The 19697-nt window shown below is 39.7% G+C and overlaps 1 protein-coding gene across 1 annotated transcript in view; it reads left to right on the top strand.

Annotated features, from left to right (window-relative positions):
• Nucleotides 1-820: 820 nt before the first annotated feature.
• The window catches only part of SLC38A4 (solute carrier family 38 member 4), a 114397-nt gene continuing 95520 nt past the window's right edge, over nt 821-19697 (top strand). The window contains exon 1 of the mRNA XM_075600137.1: nt 821-927. The gene's annotated coding sequence lies outside the window, so the exon portion shown is untranslated. The remainder of the gene's footprint in view (nt 928-19697) is intronic.

Below are 19697 nucleotides of genomic sequence, written 5' to 3'. Positions count from 1 at the left end.
CCAAGTAGTGTATGTCACCACACGTTGCTATATGTAAAAGTGTTTGTGATATAGAAATACAAATAATACGATGCTCATTGAATAATTCTGTCTTGAGATTTCCTTCAAGGAGGAGGAGGTCATTTATGGTGGCAAAATGTAGCACTACTGTACATTCCAAATGAATGAAACTTACTGCTAATGAGAGTGACGCTTGACAGGAGTCACAGGACTGCAAAATGGAATGTTGGGGACTATTGTAGGACAAATGTGTATAGTAATACAAACAGATGGTGCCAAGTGAAGATTGCTGAGAAGTTATAGCACTGAGCAACTTTGTGTGCAAAATGTGTCCAAAAATAGAATCTGATTGTAAAATGACAAATTAATGTATCCCTTTGCAGATGTTAGCATTGGTAAGCAAATACATTTCTTTATGCCAAGCAACCTTTATTTATAATAACAGTACAGCCCTAATGTTACCAATATTTATATCAGATCTGAAATGTTTTCAAATCTTACTGCTAAAATTAAAACGTCAGCATTGCTCTAAGAACACGATAAATGATATGTGAATTACAGGGGCAGTACGCGCAGTACTTTAAAAAATATATATATTTGTTTTAATATATGCATTTGATTACCTTTTTTGATAACGAATTACCTAAGCTGCCGATATATTAGTTCTCCCGTGATCAATCAGCAAAGATACTGCTTCCGAAGGTTCTCTAAATGGCTGCCTTTCAGTTTCAATCAATCCTTCAGTCAGTGTAATCCTTGCAGCTACTGTACAATTTATTCTTATATTATTAAGGTAACATTATCTATTTTTACCGTTTGCAGCTCAAACTGCTGGGAACATTGGCAACACATTATCACAAACAGGAAAGTGCTACAATGATCTTGCACTGCTGGGGAGGTGTGCTAAAACTGCTATAAAAATCAAAGGTATATTAAAACTCATTAAAATGGCATTGGGTTGATTTTTTGTTAAATTTAGTATGTATTATCTCAGCGGTGCACAAACTGTGGGGCGTGACCCCCAGGGGGGGCGCGACAATGCCGACGGGGGGCGCGGGGTTTACTGAGGCCCCGCGCGCTTCCCGAAGGCACTTAAATTAAGTGCCGGGGGAGCTGCAGGGCCTCTGTAAACCAGCTTACCGTGGCTCCGGCGGCTTCCTCCCTGTGTCGCCATGGCAACGCGGCATCAAAATGACGCTGCGAGGTCATGTGACGTCACGTTGCTATGGTAACGTGACGTCATTACGCCGGAGCGCGGGTAAGTTGGGGTTGGGAGGGGGGCACGGGAGTGAGGGGACAGCCGCCAGGGGGGCGCAGGGGAAAAAGTTTGCGCCCCCCTGTATTATCTAATACTACAGAATTGATTTTTTATTTTTTTTTAAACACACTTATAGGATATTGCATGGATTGCTCCTTTAAGGAAATGTCAGACAGATTGCCATTTTTTTAAATGGAGCTGCGTCACATTAAATATTGTCTGTTTTTACACAACACACCACATTAATGGGAGAAGTACTATATGCTACATCTATACAGTGATTGACTACGTTTACAACATTGGGGGAAGGCATAGAAGTGGAGAAGAGAGTTTGGAAGTAGACACTTTTACAGTTTGAGCTTCAGTGGATCACAGGTATAAACAGTGAAGCAAATAATCTCAACTTTGAATTACATGTTTTATTATTTGATCTAATCAGGTCCTGGTTTTGTTTATTTTACATGTTATTTTTTTAAGCAGTTAGACTGGTACAGGTACATCTTCAACATGGAAATACCACAGGTGCACTCTGTATTGTAAGCTGTATCTTTATATTTCCTGGATAAAAAAGTCAAAAGTCCTCAGTAAGGACTAGCCAAGTTCTCTCGCCAGACAGACAGATAGTTAGGGAGGGTCAACCTCACACATGCGAATATCCCCTTTCTAAAGTCAATAAAAAGGAAAGGAAGTGGAAGGCATTGTTAAGAAAAAGCAGACATTTTCTTGATGGGTCCGAAACATGTTAATGAGGGTACAAGAGAAGAAGTGAAGCAAGAGAAAATGCACTATGATACCACTACATTATCTATAGTGCCTTTGTGTGGGGCTATAAGCTACTATAGATACATGAGACATGGGGATGGGACAGAAAGCAGAAAAATTAAAGAGAACGGCCACTAGCCATTGGAGACAAGGAAGGCTTACAGAAAACAAGAGAGAACTGGGCCATTTCAGAATTAGCTCATGAAGTCTCTTGATTATTTAGTTTGCCTAATGATATTTGTACAATTTGGATTTCAGAGGGGAACACAAAGAAGTGTATTACAAATAGTGAAACATAGGTAGGTAATAAGAGAACAGAGAGTAAGTTAATTTAAAATAAGACATCATGCCACACTAAATACTTTTTGAAGTGCTTTAAAAATAGCCCTTCTGTTTTGTAACCTTGGCTGTCAACCTGTAGGAAGGCTGGGGACAGGTTTTTCATGTGGCTTTTATTTTTGTTTATGGGACAGTAGGAAGGTCAAAAAAGACACTTCCAATTTTACTACGCACTGCACTGCATTGTCTTGGGGTGGGGTAGAATTATGTTTCCCTTGAATATGGACTGTTTAGAGCAATAACGATGAAATATGTTTGCAAGGTCTATATTTTGCTATGAAAATGGCATTACTATGCCATTGATTGCTTCAAGTAGCTACAAAGGATGGAAAGTGACCGCTAATTCAGTGACACTTTATTATACATTTTGTATTTTATGTTACCTGGCTGTTTTTTCAGTGCAACATAAACAATATGCAGAATTGAGTAACACTGTGAAAGTACAGGATTTTGATTTTTGGATGAGATTTCAATGTGCAAATTACATCAACTTCTATTCCTAAATTCCAATGCAAATTTGGGAATTGTGGATACATTTTCACTCAGTGGGCCAGTTCATTAATAGATTTGCATACTTTGTTTAAAACTGTATTTTTTTGTTTGTTTGTTTTTTCCTATTCATGCTTACATTGCTTTAAAATTATTTTGCAGGTTTTTATATTCCAAATATTTTTTCTTGTGACTTACAAATCTCGGACACATCTATACACAAATCATCAAAACACAATTGTGGGTGAAAATGGCCATTGCATTTTATATTCATATATTATACATAAATTAAGACAACTAGTACCATGTATACTGTACAGATGCAGCAGCAGTTATTAGAACATTTAACGCGTTGTGTACCTCGGAATACCCATGTCATGGCGCGTGATTTCTTCCAACCGAACCGCCTTAAGACGCGTGTTTACTTGTGTTTTTATCGAGTGGAGAAAATTGCATTTTAGTGTTCTGGTTTTTAAACAGCTGCAAATTGACACAGTAGCACACTACTGTACAAATTACAATTCATTCATTTCTGCCACGGATACGCAAAGAATTGCACCAAAAGAAATCAGAATCCATGACATTCAAACAAATCAACCGCGATAAACACAGATGTGCCTGGTGTGATTGGCCGTGTGAGTGCTGCGTGGAATACAGCAGAGCACACGAAAACGGCTCCATAAAATGTTCGATTAACGGCTGCTGCATCTGTATGTAGAGAACCAACAAACTTTTTGCACCAGTCGTACCTGCATGGTGGGCCATCCAAATTCCATCAACAACATTACATGAGAGAATACCACCATACCCAATCGTTCATCATTGAGTATTAGCTTTAGCTCTATCTCTATGAGTGGACAGCACCAAGCTCTGCCAGTAAGAATGGGCTCTAGCCCTGCCTCTCCCACCATCAGAAGACACCACTACACACTAACCTAGCATAGGTAGTAGCATCGCCTCTTCCAATCTACCAAGTGGAATAAATGAGGAACCTATTTTCCTGTTCCTCACATGGCAGTGTGTACCAATTGAAATTTGCTCCTCCCTCAGCATATTTAGGACAAGAAACTTCTGCAAGGAGCCAGTATATACGCCCCTCCCTTTCCATGCAGAGGCAGGTTTTTTTCTGTCCTACAGCATAGCAGTAGTGTTTGTTATTTTGTTAAATTGGGACTCACCAGGACTGTGTTAGTGCAGTTTAATCCAGGGGGTTGTCAGCCTCTCCCACCTGAATGTCCGGCAGAAACGCCATCTGAAACAGCCAGTAGGATGACCTGCACCTGGGCCGAACACTGGAGAAGCATCTAAGAACACAGGCAGTCTTAAATGCATGGATGGAGTATGATGCACTGGATCCCTCTTAAAGGGGCAATGCCATCTAATGGTGCCTGAGCTTCCTGAAGCATTTTTGGCGACTAAGAAGATTGCTATTACACAATGTAAGAATGATTATAGAGGTTGAGTAAAGCAAAGGGTCGCTGCCCAAAACTTTAGGTAAGACCCTATATAGTAAAATGATTGTAATACAAAAGAGAGTGACTAACAATGGAATGAAGATTGTTTTCTATATGCTCTATCTTTGATGCAGTACCTCTGGTTCAGTGAGAGGATGGTGGCTAATAAGCCAGGATATGTGCAGTTTGCAATACGCCTGGATATGTGCGACTTACAATAAGCCTGGATATGTGCGACTTACAATAAGCCTGGATATGTGCGACTTCTAGTAAACCAGTGCTTAAAGCAAATAAATTATGCGGAGTACTTGTCTGCAGCCAGGTGCCCAATTATCATATTTCTACTCTCCTATCCTGGATGAAGAATATGGTCTCTCACATTATGACTAAATCAAACTGATCAAGGTCCCAAACAAGCCGAGATAGAGGAAGAGCATCTTTGTCAAAGGAGTCTGACGTGCTATAGCAGTACCTGGTAGGAGAGTACTGTGATTCATCTGATCATAGGGACTGAATGGAATCTGCTTAATGAGAAATTGCTCACCCAGAGACACTTTTCAAGCTAGATACTGTATATACCTTCTTTGCACAAAGATGTAAAACGTTGGGGAAATTCCATGTAGGTGGACACTGCAATCACCCATACTGCAGGAAATACTACTTGACCAGTGGAAGATACAGTGGCATTTTGTGACACATTGGATTGAAGGATGTAGTGTCCTCAATAAATACTTTCTTGCAGTGGGTATTGCTTGTTATAGAAGCAACAGTCCCATTTTTCAGAGAAATAAAAATGTTGCTACGTAATCTGGAAGAGGCTTTGGAAAGCGGTGTCTTGAGAACTTGAATTCTATTGGTATTATCAGAAATCAAGAAGGCAACCGACCAATATAGCAGAAGAATCGCTGAACATAGTGCGCCTCTCAGCAAGAAGCATGGTCCTGTCAGTAGCAGCAAGAAGAGCGCTGTTTAACTTGCAAGAACAACTTGTTCTCTTCCCTACAAAGGTGAATTTCTGTTTGGGAGAAAACTAGAGCCCATAATAGCTAAAGTATCAGGGGAAAAGTGCCTTTTTTCCCCCCCAGGAAATAAACCGAAAATTCTTTGCTTCAGCCCTGCAGTATGGTTGGAGGAAGAGTACCTCAATTCGCTACTGTGTGGACACAACCCATAAAGGACAACACACATTTGTACAAAAGCCTTGAGAGAACCAGTCTCAGAGATCCTGAAATCTAATTTCCTCCAATTAGCAAACGCCTTGAACAATGTAATTGAAGAAGTCAAGATTGAGGATTGGTTATTTTCAATAGATTAAAAGGATGCCTGTCTGCCTGCACATACCAGGTGCACCAGAGCACCTGAAATATTTGAGACTTACGGTAAACAGAAGGCATTAACAATATACCACATTCCGTCGGCTTGGCGATCTCTCCCAGAATCTTCACCAAGGTGTCGGTTACTTTAGTCCCTGAATTCACAAAAAAGAAGGAAGTCAGGTCTATCCTTATCTAGACAAGTGGCTGATAAATTTCAGACCATAGCAGAATGAAGCAATTGGCAATACAAGCCACAAAGTTAAGAAGGTATAGCCAGGTCTCAGCAAAAGATTGTCATGGTTGTGCTCGCCACAAACAAGGGTCGGACCGCGTGGCTGAGGTGGGGTTATATAAGCACCGACCTTAGACCGCACAGGCTGATCTGGAATGCGAAATCCATAGTCAAACGAGCCAGGGTCAGGACTGAAGAGAGCAGCGTAGTCAGTGGACGAGCCAGGGTCAGGATTAGAGACATCAGGGTAAACGTAGTCCAAGCAGGGAGTCGGCAACAGGAAATCAAGCAGGTCTTCCTGCTTGAGCGTAATTGCTGCAGGTCGGGAACGGGTTTGCGCGAGTGGTGTCCGCGACCCATGGCGCCGGTCTCAGGAAGGAGAAGGCTGACCGGAGTGGGCACACCGCCAGGCAGCACTGGTAAACCAATGCTTCAGCGCAGGAGTCCAGAGCAGGCCTCTGTGAGAAAAGAGAGCAACAGACCTCAGGACTCCGACGGCAGGCCTCTGCTATGGGAAAGGCAGCCGGCCTCTAGGAACGTGGGGCTGAAGGAATACGCTGGGAAACCAACGCTTCAGCACAGGAACCAGTACAGGAACTTGGAACACGAACATAGAACCATGGAAACAGGAAACAAGGCGGCCAAACAGGTAGCTGTGGCAAACACAGTGAACATCCAAGAAGGATTATGCTCGGCAGAGAGGGATTGTGGGAATGCAGTACTTAAAGGCCAGCGGGCCAATCCCCAGAGGAGGATGTGAGGGCACTGCTCCAATGACTGAGTACAAGGCTGGAGCTGCAGAAAATAGCTTGCACAGCTGCAGTAGATACCAGGAGGAATGTTCCAGGACTGCCCAGGTCTGCAAGGCACGGTAACCAGTAAACTCAGGTGTGGAATCCTTACAAAGACTGTATGACCTTGCTAGGAAAATTAGCTTCAATTCTAGGCATTATGGAGTGGACCAGACTCCACATAATGCCACTCCAGAGAAATTTGCTCGATCAATGGAACAAAGATCCAAGATCCTTACACCATGGAGTATGTCTCTCTCCCTCAACAAAGTGGTATTTAAAATGGTAACGAATCAGCAGAAACTAGAAAACACACTTTCTATAAGGAAGAAACGTGGTCAACTGTCACCCCAGATGTCAGCAAGTCTGGTTGAGGAGCAAATATGGAACTTCAGTGGCACAAGGAATTTTGTATCAAACTTGCCTATAACCTTAAAGGCAAACGGATCCCATAGGGAATAAAGGCACATTCGACCAGGGCAGTTTCTAAGTCATGGGCATTCAAAGCCTAAGCATCTCCAAGGCAAATTTATAAAGCTGCAGCTTGGTCCTTGTTCACACCTTTGTGAAATACTACAAGCTGGATGTACAAGCCTTAGCTAAAGCCAGCTTTGGCAGGAGAATTCTGCAAGCGATTGGAGAGTGATTGAACTGTCAACTAAATAATGATGTGTTCTTGTCCTCTTATAATCTCTCCCATTGGGTGAGTTTTGGTATTTCCCATTTAGTACCCATGCCATGTGAGGAACCGGAAAATTTATCTTACCATAATTTTCTTTTCCTGTACTCCACTAATGGCAATGGGTACATCATACTTTCCCTGTAATTAACGTATATCCGTTATGTTAATAGCTATGGGAGAAACCGAAGACAACCTCTGCAGGGAACGGGAGGGGCTTCTTTACCAGGTCCCTGGAGTTTTCTGTCCTACCTATGCTGAGGGAGGAGCTAATTCCATTAGTGGAGTACAGGAAAATAAAATTACGGTAAATAGAATGTTCTATTTTCTTTCCCACTGAACCCATCTTTACTGCATTCATCTGGCACCTTCCCCACAAGCGAGCCTATTGAATACTTTCAATTGGGCTCATTCTCAAATAAGAATTGTCCTCCAATGACCCACAACTAGAGACAACCACACAAACAGTCTTTGTTTTATTGAACTTGATTGCTCCTATACCTTCACATGAACAGTTCTCCTATTGCAACCAGATCAAGATATAATGAGGCCATGAGATAAGCTGATGTGCTTTATTATGTATACTTTGCCCTCTGGCTTAAACTATGTATGTATATCTATATATAGCACCATCCATGTACATAGCACTTCACAGCAGTAATACAATTGACATAATAATATAACACATAATGGGAATAAGCACTTCAGACATTAAAGTAACAATAGAAAAAGGAGTCCTGGACCCAAAGAGCTTACAATCTAAGTGCTAAGTGTGGAGTATTTACAGACAGTAGGAGTGTGTTCTGATAACTGCGTCTCAAAGGGTCAAGATCAGTGCATACGAGATGTATAGTTTCAGCTAACGGAGCTACAGTACCATATAAAAAGAAGAGCAGAACTCTATGCAAATCTAAGCAAATCTAAGCAAATCTATGCAATGTGATAAAAGTGGTGCAACGGGAAGAAGAGAGGGAACCTAAACACAAAAATAACCACACTAAACTCCAACTGGCTTCCAGAACTCAAAGGTCAGATCAAGAATGAGTGTCACTTGGGTATGCCAAAACAAATTTTTACTGTTACAGTATCAAGTCATAATAAAGGACACTGAGAAATGCAAAATTAATATACAGAATCAGTATGTGTACACAGAAAATATGATCCTGTCTAATAACTATTGAGCAAAAAACACAGAGATATGCAGTGAGTGCAAAAAGCACACAGTATATACAAACGAAGGATAACTGGGCTACAGAACCCATATTCCTCATTAAGGAAGTGTATTTTAAAATACTGTAGGTGTTTAATGTGGAAAGAGAGGGTGCAAGTCGGATATTGAGGGGAGGGGCATTCCAGAGCTGTGCGGCAGTGAGTGAGAGAGGTTTTAGGCTGGATAGGGCGTTCAATACAAAACGGGTAGACAGAAGAAATTAGGGCAGAAATGTAAGCATGGACAGAGGAGGCTATAGCCTTAAAAGAGAGGAGGGTAATTTTATGAGTAATAATGGATTTAACAGGAAGATAAAAGAGCGATTTCAGCAGAAGAGTGGCTGAGACAGATGTAGGAAAGATTAAAGTGATTCTAGCAGCAGCGTTTAGGATAGATTGTAGGGGAGACAGGTGAGAGGCAAGATGGCCGAAGAGTAGGTTGCAATAAACAATATGGGAGAGAATAGGGGTATGTGTTGGTATTTTAGCAGTAGATTGGCAGAGGAAAGGGCATATATTTTCAATATTATGGATGAAAAAACAGGTTTTAGCTACATTGTAAATGTGAGGGAGGAGTCAAATTTGACCCATAGGCAGTGTGCTTGTGATACTGGGTATATGGTCGTACTGCCAATAGCAATGTAGAAGGGGGCAGTAGGGCCAGACTTGGGAAGAAGTTTGAGGAGCTCTGTCTTTAACATGTTAAGTTTGAGTTGGCATAGGGCCATCCAGAATGATATAGCGGAGAGACATTCCAAGACATTGGTCTGTACAGCAAGTATAGGGTCAGGAGTTGAAAAGTAAATGTGTGTGTCATGAGCATAGAGGTGATATTTGAACCCAAGACATGTAATAAGGTCACCTACAGAGAGCGTGTTTAAAGTGTAAAGAGATGAGGTCCCAGGACAAGACACTGGGGTACACTTACATAGAGATTGACAGAAGTTGAGGTGGCGTTGGCAAAGAAGACCTTGAGAGGAAGAGGTAAGAGGAAATCCAGGATAGAGCTATGTTACAGATACTAAGAGTATGGAGAATGTCAAAAGAAGAAGGTGGTCCACAGTATCAATGGCTGCAAAAAGGTTGAGTAATATGACGTTTTGGCAGCATGTAGGTCATTAGTTACTGTATTTTGGTAAGGGCTGTTTCGGTGGAGTAAGCAGTACGGAAGCCAGATTGTAGAGGATCTAGGAGAAAAAAGGAGAAAAGATAATGGAGCAAGTGAGCGAAAACAAGGCATCCAAGGAGTGGAGAGTAAAAGGCAGGAGGAAGACAGGGCGACGATTAGATGGAAAGGTAGGGTCAAGCTTAACATCTTGCAAGGTATTGCTCAATGGTTTCAATAAGTGCTCACCTTTTTATAGCAAACTTCAATTGCTACCAACATTAAGGGAATCCTGAATCGAACAACAAATTATCTTATAACTGGCACATGTGACATCCTCTCTAACCCATTGATTTGGATGATAAAAATCTCTCACTAACCAAACCTATCTGTATTTGCAAACTTGCAAATTAACAATTAAGACTGACTAAACCCACCCTGTTAGTTGACTTTTCGGTCCAATGTACACTTATATACTCTATTGCTCCTGCTGGTGAATTATGGTGGTTTATTTTGTAATATTCTGCATTATCACTGCAATTGAATCCTATGGAACCTGTGTGATATTCTGTGTTATACTGCAAAATATTGTGTTATCAGCGGAAGCAATGAAGTCTGCTAAATCTGTACCTTAGCAGAATTATTTCTAATTTCCATCCTAAACTCTGACATTTCCAGGAAGTTATTATAAGTTGACATAAAATAGGTCTACCAATCAAGAATCTGGATCAAGCAAATAGCATATTTAATATTCATTAGAAATCACAAAAAGCCATACAGTAAGGTGACATATTTCTATCCCTAAGGACCTTCTTCTGGGCGAAAGGGAGAGAAATTGTTATATTCATTGAAATACCAGATAACTAATTAGCTACTGTGAATACCAGGAAGTATAGAAATATACCTTAAAACCACAATCCAAACCTTAAATATTGGTTATACAACAGCAAATGTGGAAACGGGCCCAAAAGTCATATTAAAAATTCAGCTCCATTAACCTCAATCGAACCCTCAAAGCAAGCCTATTACCACCAGGGCTATTACCTTGCCATGCTACCTACTGTATTTATCTAATATGTTATCATTAATGTCTGGCTTGTGCATTATAATTATAACATGCAATGATGTAAGTCAGAGTATATTCAATTCAGGGTCACCTTTAACATGTACCAAAATAACATCCAACTCTGTAAAAATGGTAACCCAAAAAGCCCCAATGCACATCTAATGTGACAATTGTGGTCATTTATAAATGTATTTATTTTTTCTTCTCATAAGTATTTGTCATTTAGTTCAATCGTTTGGCCAAAACATATTAAGCCTACACTCACATCACAGAGCCTTTCAGGAAGGCTCCTTTATAAACAAATGTAAATGTCATTTGTATTTCAACCACTATGGTACATGGATTAAAGAAGCAACAAACCAATGATATAGTCAATAGCATTGGATGCAGGACATGTATGAGGTTCCATATGCTTCTTGCTACTGTAATTATTCTCCAATTTTGAAATTATGTATTCCACCTTTGCTGTGCAATATTACTCATCACACATACTACTGTAATTTACACTTTCCACCTGGAACGTACCACTCACTAGTTTAAGACCTTTAAAACCAAGGGTCCAAGAACATGTTCCGCTGAAAGAAAGGTGATCAAAAGCCCACAGTGTCTAAGCAGGTTTCTCAATGTCCGCAGGGTGATTTAAATAAATTCTTGTGCAAGGACATTGAATTGGTCTCACCAATGACCAGAGGTGGTAATAGGGTCAATAAGCTTGACCGTAGGGAAATGTACTGGATCTTCACCCTGTGCACCAGAATCCCAAGATGACTCAACTCGGATTAGGATTTGAGCAATTTATTATAAATCTATACACACAAATTGTGTTGTCTTTCCCTCACCCCAAATCTTCCCTTTCTCCCTCTCATTGTTTGTGTGTACCCAATTCATTTTTGATGGGAGTGAATGAATGCTATTGGGCCATTTGTTGCTCCTTTTGTATGTTAACTACAACTGATCCCTGCAGATCTAGTCCCAGTTATGCATTTGACTGACTGACTGACTATTTTAGTAGAGTCCCAAGCACTATATATATCCTCTCAAAATAACATATGGAGAGACACTGTGCACCGAAACGGTCTGCGGCAGTCAAAACAATGAATATTTTGGTAAGTCTTTATCTTAGACTAAAAAAAATCAAGATCTGTATGATCAACAAAAATAATTTGTTTTATGGTCATCTGTTGGACTATACACGACATCAATGTGCTTTAAACTCCCCAAAAAAGCAAATTTTCAAATATATTTTGGGTGGACCTATATATAAGATCTATGCATTAATGCAAAAGTGGGCAACTCTGGTCTTGGGGGGACGGGGGACGGTACAAGATGTCTTAAAGAAAAAAATGCTGTCAATGTACTTTCGATGAGACTTTTTCCTGTAATAAATATGGTACAGTTATTTTGCTCTGGTTTGCTCCACATTTGTATTGATATATATGCCCCATAAATATGTTTCAATGATCATCATGCTATATGAACCAAAGTGAACTCTGATGTTCTGTTATCTATCACAGCTCCTGTTCTAACTTGTTACATTTCAAATAGGTTATATGATACAACTTAATGTACAGTATGTTGTTAATTCCCAGCTACCCATTTTCTTTCTTTACCCCAGGAAATTCACTGAATAAAAAAACAGTTTTAAAAAAGAAAACAATACTAAAAGGTGCACAACCTATCCCGTATTCCAACGTGTAATAAAAGTAGAGGTGCGCAGATTTCAACCCAACTACTTATGCCGATCCATTATTTGGTTGCCTAATTTGGCAAAGAATATCTGAAGGATAAATTGTGTACAAATTAATATAATATTTAGGATTCTAGAGAAAATATGGTATTAGTTAACATTCTGGGGGTTTTCCGAATATTCTCTGGAAAAGGCCGGTTTTCCTTATCGCTAAAGTATTATGAATTAAATGCCTAGGTAAATATACACACATCAGTGCTGAAAGGCTACTGTACTTGACACCAATTTATTTTCTGAAAAATAATGACGTGACTTCTGCTATAGTAAGTACATGCATACTGTATATTATTCAGAAAGGAGCTCAAATCACCTGCTTTGTTGAACCCTTATCTGTCGACTCTAATTTTCTGGTTAGTGCTGCACCACATGTGCCTGTGCTGCAGAAACCCTTAAATGAAAACACCATATGTCCAACGTTTCTCCGTCCCTCTTTAACCCCTTCACTGCCCGGCAGTTTCCCCAATGCGTGGCCAAGGGAATTTGAAAATGTTTGCAATAAAATGTGTAAACCATGATCTATATGTCCGTCTTGTGATAAATCCCGGAAACCCATACACCATTTGACGCTTTTTTTATTAGGTGGTGCACATTAGGTCATCTGACTTCGGTAATTTTAATAAATTGCTAACTTTTTACATTTTTTGCCAAGCAGTATGTATTATGTCTGAATGGGCAATATTACACACCATATAACATCATTTTGTCTAATTTAGGAAAATATAACATCCAACACATTTCCTTTTTATGTAGGCAATGTTTTTTTTTTATATGAGAAAAAGGTTGTGGGTCCCTAAGTAGTATTACAAAGGGTTTGATGCACCTCAACTTTCTCGCGTAATTACAGCAACTAAACAATGATGCACCCAGATATGACTAAAAGTAGACAACCAGAGGTATCCTGCGATGGGTCCCTTTAAACTGTCATACAAAGACTGGCTGTATAAATTGCCCCTTTCTATGATGAGTCAAATACAAAATGTTTGATTCTTCTGCGCCAGAGTAATGTGCATTTTGACTCCCTCGCTTCCCAAGGGAGTTTTATTCTTATACATACAGTATGGGGATATCCTAATGAGAGGGCACTGCCAATATCCGTCAAAGGTAACCCCAAATTTGTAAGATAAAAAATGTGCCAGTGGGAGCTTCTAAAATAGAAGTGTTCAAACACAATATAAATTCAAATGAAGAGGCAATACAGGTGTGCGTTTAGGGCAGTAAAAATGTTAACGGGAGCCAGCTCGAATTTTTAGGAGCCAACGTTTTTAGAGGACTGAGGGGGTCGCACAGTGTGCGGCTGTTTGTTTTTCATTGTTTATTTTTTATATACGGTATGCATTTATATTTATTTAGAAAAACCCAGGCAATCGGGAGTGGCTTCTGCCTCCTTTTTTGATTTTAAGGGGTTATATCCCATAATAATCACAAATGGTGATCATAGAACATACCCCTCCCAACTGCACACAATGAGGGAGCAGCACCATTCCCCGTCCCCCATCCCTCATTTCCCCCAATCCACTATGAAGATCATGAGGGTGGTATTTTTAGGGTAAGACCCAAATATTAATAGGGGAATATTCACTGGTTTGGTTTGGGGGTTGCTTAAAGATGTAGCAAGACTAATTGTCTCCAGCACGGGGCAAGCTATGTTGTCTATATGGTCACACCTGGCTGGTTTAGGTACAGTTAGGTCCGGAAATAATTGGACACTGATACATGTTTTGTTATTTCGGCTGTGTACCAAAATACATTCAGGTTACAGTTAAATAATGAATATGGGCTAAAAGTGCAGTCTATCAGCTTTAATTTGAGGGTACTCACATCAAAATTGGAGAAAGGGTTTAGAAATTACTTTTTAATATGTAGCCCCCTCTTTTTCAAGGGACCAAAAGTAATTGGACAATTAACTCAAAAGCCGTTTCATGGAGAGGTGTGGGCTATTCCTTCGTTATTTCATCATCAATTAAGCGGGTAAAAGGTCTGGAGTTGATTCCAGGTGTGGATTCGAATTTGGAAGCTGTTGCTGTGAACACACAACATGCGGTCAAAGGAGCTCTCAATGCAAGTGAAACAAGGCATCCTTAGGTTGCAAAAAAAAAAAGAAAATCCATCAGAGAGATAGCAGCAACATTTGGAGCGGCCAAATCAACAGTTTGGTACATTCTGAGAAAAAAAAACGTACTGGTGAGCTCTGCAACACAAAAAGGCCTCGACTTCCACGGAAGACAACAGTGGTGGATGATTGTAGGATCCTTTCCATGGTAAACAACATCTAGCCAAGTGAAGAACACTCTCCAGGAGGTAGGCATATCATTATCCAAGTCTACCATAAAGAGAAGACTTCACGAGAGCAAATACAGAGGGTTCACCACAAGGTGCAAACCATTTATAAACCTCAAGAATAGAAATGCCAGATTAGACTTTGCCAAACAATATCTAAAAAAAGCCAGCCTAGTTCTGTAACAGCATTCTTTGGACAGATGAAACTAAGATCAAGCTGTACCAGAATGATAGGAAGAAAATAGTATGGAGAAGGATTGGAAAGGCTCATGATCCGAAGCATACCACATCATCTGTAAAACATGGTGGAGGCAGTGTGATGGCATGGGCATGCATGGCTTACAATGGCACTGGGTCATTAGTGTTTATTGATGATTTGACAGAAGACAGAAGCAGCCGGATGAATTCTGAAGTGTATAGGGATATATTGTCTGCTCAGATTCAGCCAAATTCAGCTAAGTTGATTGGACAGTGCTTCACTTTACAGATGGACAATGACCCAAAACATACTGCGAAAGCAACCCAGGAGCTTTTTAAGGCAAAGAAGTGGAATATTCTGCAATGGCCGAGTCAATCACCTGATCTCAACCCGATCGAGCATGCATTTTACTTGCTGAAGACAAAACTTAAGGCAGAAAGACCCACAAACAAACAACAACTGAAGACAGCTGCCGTAAAGGCCTGGCAAAGCATCACAAAGGAGGAAACCCAGTGTTTGGTGATGTCCATGCGTTTCAGACTTCAAGCAGTCATTGCCTTCAAAGGATTCTCGACAAAATATTAAAAATGAACATTTTATTTATGATTGTGTTCATTTGTCCAATTACATTTGAGCCCCTGAAATAAGGGAACTGTGTATGAAAATGGTTGCAATTCCTAAACGTTTCATACGATATTTTTGTTCAACCCCTTGAATTAAAGCTGAAAGTCTGCACTTCTATTGCATCTCGGATGTTTCATTTCAAATCCATTGTGGTGACGTACAGAGCCCAAATTATGAAAATTGTGTCAGTGTACAATTATTTCCGGACCTAACTGTATATCTTCATGCCTTTGTTAATAGACCCAAAGGGCCAAACAGATGTGAGTAGGGTTTTTGGCCATGTACTTCTTTGACCCGGGCTTTGCTTGATATGGTGTGGGAAACAGGCATTAGCTGAAAGAGATCCAGATTAAGGTGAATGACACACACTATGGGGTAGATACACAGAGGTAAGTTACATTTGGGCTACTAAAGTGACGTTACATAGATAGGTAACGTCCGTTAGTTTCCCTAAGTTTAACTGGTATTCACAAATCTATATACAGTATATGAGAAACCAATGGCCGTTAGTGATCTCATTGCCATAGGCTTAACGTCCTATTAAGTTAGCACTGTCTTGTGTTGGCTTCAAATAACATGGCATTAAGCATGTCTTACCCAAAGATGGTGTGGTTTCCATGCAGACCCTGAATAGGGGTTTAATGAAAGTAAAAAAAAAAGAGAACACATGAGAGGAAAAGAACCCTGTAAATACCAATATGATAGGCATGATTTAACTAACTGTGGGTTTACACTTATCCAACCCATGTAAAAAAAAAAAAAAAAATCAGGGTCTGGAGAGGAGTAACACCCCCTTTTAGTTATGACCTAAACGTAAATTTATAGCAGGGATTTAACTATAATGGAGGTCTGTGGATTTGCGTTGTTGGAGAGAGAACCTCTTTTTGTATATCATTAATATTAACATCCATTATAATAACGCAAGGGCTTGTTACGGCTGAAAACAGCACTTAAGGTATCATTACTGAGCTTCCCCGTTAGCACTTAACGAGATGTTAACATCTCATTAAGTCATTAACGGTGCTCTGTGGATCTACCTCTATGAGTACTCCTATGCATGTCATTACCCAGAATCCCTGGCTGCAGTGGAAGCACTGTATGCTGTATAATTCTGGGATAAAGCAGGTTTGGTGACCTACACACATTAATCCCTGAAAGATCTGAACCCAACACCCACCACATATATATTTGTGTCACAAGGAGTGCTATTAGATGTGAGCAAATATACTGTATACAACAAAAAACAAACAGCCCCAGTGCAATATCGAAATGACAAACTACATAGTTAAATACGTATCTGTTTGTCTTGTCATAAGTATGGGTAATTTAGATACACTCTTTGGCCAAAGCGTTATAAGCCTGCATCCACATCATGGCATGGCCACTTTCCAGGTCCTAACACTAACTGTGAAAATCCTCAATTACCTCTGCAATGGAGGGAGAAATGTCAGAATAGACTTTTTTTCCACAGGTGCATGACAAATCCTGCTAATTAAAATGTGAGAAGGGTGAACTATGTAACAGGAAGGAGGGGTCACTAACCTCTAAACAACTGTTATCTGGTGACACTTTGGCCAAAGAGTTTAACTAAATGACCCATGCTTACGAGAAGACAAACAGATAAGTATATAGCTACTATACATACTTTGTCATTTGAATTGTGCATTGGGGCTTTTGTTTTTTGTTGTACAGTATACAGTACGTCGTGACATATATGAGGCATGTGAATGTGCTCCTAATCATTCTTTGACATCTAAAACTAGAATTACAGTGCATAACAACAAGTAAAAATAAATATTTTTTATCAGACGAAATAAAGAGGTAAAAACTTCATTTTAAAGGTGACTAAATCTTTTTAAAGAAAGACTAGCCTGATAAATTGTTTACAATGTTTCCCTGTACCCTTTCATATTTCACATTTACTGTGGTTATTTACTGTATGGGGGCATGACAAGTCTAGAGGATATGATAGTTATATTGTTTCTAGTCTCTACACCAGCTATTTTCATATAATGTTGCTTGTATCAAAGGCAGACAAAATCATCATCTGGGTAAAGTGGAAGAGGATAACAGTAATGGTCAGCTGAATTTTTTTTAGAAAATCAGGTATTGCCTTAATGGACACTACTGTATAAAGTGTTCTTCTTTTGTTTGAAGGGACCTAATAATGTGTTTTATGATCATTCTCAACTAATGCAAAAGGGCAGTCAGAGAACTTTCCCAGGGACTGTGAAATGTCCATGAAATTGGGTGGAAAGGAAAGCTACTAGAAGAGGCCCCAATAACTCCAGGAGAGATGGTTTTTTTTTTTTGGTTTTTTTTAATGGAATTTTAAAGGATTTCGAGGGACAACCACATCATTTTTCTGTAAACACAGTTTGAAAACCATTGCTTTAAAAAGGTAATTTGCTTTGTAATCCACTAAACATTAAAAAAAAAAATACAGATCTGGTCAGGTTATTGCACGGAAATTGAATGCTTTGGGAAATCTGTGATATTCTGTGTTATAATATAATATTCTCCATTATGAACAGGGGCAATAACCTTGGTTACATTTGTTGTAGCCGGCAGCTGTAAGCTCTTGAATACAACTCCCCCAAATACATGTGAAGGTCATCAATGAGGTCGGAGAAATGTACTTGATAAGCTCATTTACTCTGTGAATAAGGTCCATTGTGGGGTATAGGTGATAATTTAGCAAAATAAGTTATGTTTAAACTATATGAGGATATAATATTTTACAGATTTTCATTAAAAAAAATTGCATGCAACATTGGCAGAGATACATGGCCACAGGTGAACTTCACTGCTTCTAGATAGTCATTTGGAACACATACTGTGAGGCTATTTTAAATAGACCAGTGCATTCCAAGCTAGTTGAAATCAAGTGATCCATGGACCTTTAGGTTTTATTTTAAAGAATGTAGCAGTTCTCGAATATAAAATAACCCCAGTAGAAAACCTCAATTTTGATAACAGAGCCCACCGTGGGGAGAAACAAAGGGATTTCACCTTTAAGCTAACTCATGTTTAAGGAGACACTCCAAGGGACGTATATGTAATATTATTATTATTATTATTATTATATATTTAAAAAAAAAATTTGGTTTGAAGCAGGGGGTCTCCATAGCTGAACCAGGTGCCTGTAGCAGTGCAGACTGGGCTATTTGGGGCTAACTAAAATGGTATCTTTAATACTCCCACGTCCTGTAGGCCAATAGGAAGCCGTGACGTAATCCCTTGAGGCTATATATTGGCCCTTCTGTGGTGGGACGTTTAAAAAGCAGAGAGATACTGGCACCCCCGACGGAGGGAAATATCTTGGACAACAAGGGGGCCCCAGAGCTGAAATTAACAAGGTTCAGCTATGAAGACCTCCTGCTTCAAACCTATTTAAAAAAATGATCCCTAGCAGTCCTCCTTGAAAAGGAATTGAATAAAAAATTAAACTCCAGCCTTTACTAAAAATCTTGAGACCAGAATAGTGATATCTAATCATCTTTTTTGGCCATATCTTACCATTTCTTCCTCCGCAACATCGCAAGGATACTACTGTTCCTCTCTACCTCGACTACTAAAACACTAATGCATGCCCTCATTCTCTCCCTTATTGATTACTGCAACAGTCTTTGATCTGGCCTCCCTTCATCACATCTGTCTCTTCTACCATGTAGGGTCCCTCAAATGGTTAATATCTCCCCTCAAAAATGTTTTATTCCTAAGGGTCCTTATGCAGACAGTTTCATTAAAAAAATTGTCAAAACAAACAGAGAAGCCTAAAATATGTTTATAATTTATGTTTATATAATATATTGTGATGTCTCCATCACAGCGTAGGATCTTATGTCTCAGATTAAGGCAGGAAACGTAGTATTTCTCTATATGGGGTTTATAGGGTTAAATAATACACAGACCCACTGTCCCTATAAGTCAAATCAAATCATAAAATAAATGTCTACTCCTCATAGGTGACTAACTGTAGGCAGCGGGGTCAAGGCCTAAGCCCTTACTAACTAGATGGACAGCTAAGCTGGTTACCACCCCAAAACAGGTACTATTATATCAAAACATATACAGTCTCTGCACACAGCAATCTCTTATCTGTTACTCCTAGGTTATGGAGCAGATGTCCCTGTTTCAGCACTGTCTC

The sequence above is a fragment of the Ascaphus truei genome, chromosome 5, assembly GCF_040206685.1.
Source record: "Ascaphus truei isolate aAscTru1 chromosome 5, aAscTru1.hap1, whole genome shotgun sequence".
NCBI lineage: Eukaryota > Metazoa > Chordata > Amphibia > Anura > Ascaphidae > Ascaphus > Ascaphus truei.
The sequence above is the reverse complement of the archived record's forward strand: the minus strand, read 5'-3'. Positions and strand labels throughout refer to the sequence as shown.